This window comes from Palaemon carinicauda, chromosome 10 (genome assembly GCF_036898095.1).
Source record: "Palaemon carinicauda isolate YSFRI2023 chromosome 10, ASM3689809v2, whole genome shotgun sequence".
In the NCBI taxonomy this organism is placed as follows: domain Eukaryota; kingdom Metazoa; phylum Arthropoda; class Malacostraca; order Decapoda; family Palaemonidae; genus Palaemon; species Palaemon carinicauda.
Genome location: NC_090734.1, coordinates 71,082,106 through 71,082,572, shown reverse-complemented (window position 1 = coordinate 71,082,572; position 467 = coordinate 71,082,106).

Sequence of the window (467 nt, the reverse complement as noted above, 5' to 3'; positions counted from 1 at the left end):
AACACATGTAGATATCAGTGTTGAGAGCTCTGTATAACTTACAGAATTTGATCGCATAATATAGATGTACTATCATTTCAGTAGAGATATTAAAACAAACGACATGAAAACTTTAGATTCTGAGAGGGGGGGGGGGGGGGGGCAAGAAGACCCCTCTCAGGGGGGGCAAGATTTTTTCCAGCGGGGGCAATTGCCCCCCCCCCCCTGCCCCCACTTGGCTACGCCACCGCCTTCATGGTACAAAAATTTGCCGTCAGTAACGGCACACTTAGGTAACGGTATTGCCATCTCCCAAGGCTCTTCCTAAAGCAGAGGCATAATAACATTCCCTTATACGAGGCTTGACCTGCCATCAATAACGGCAGTGTCGGTAAAAATGGCAGCAAAGTCAAACGACAATAGTTTCCTCCGAAACATCATGTCGTAAGAATGGGTTGTTGCGGTACAGGCCACACTGCCTTAGATAG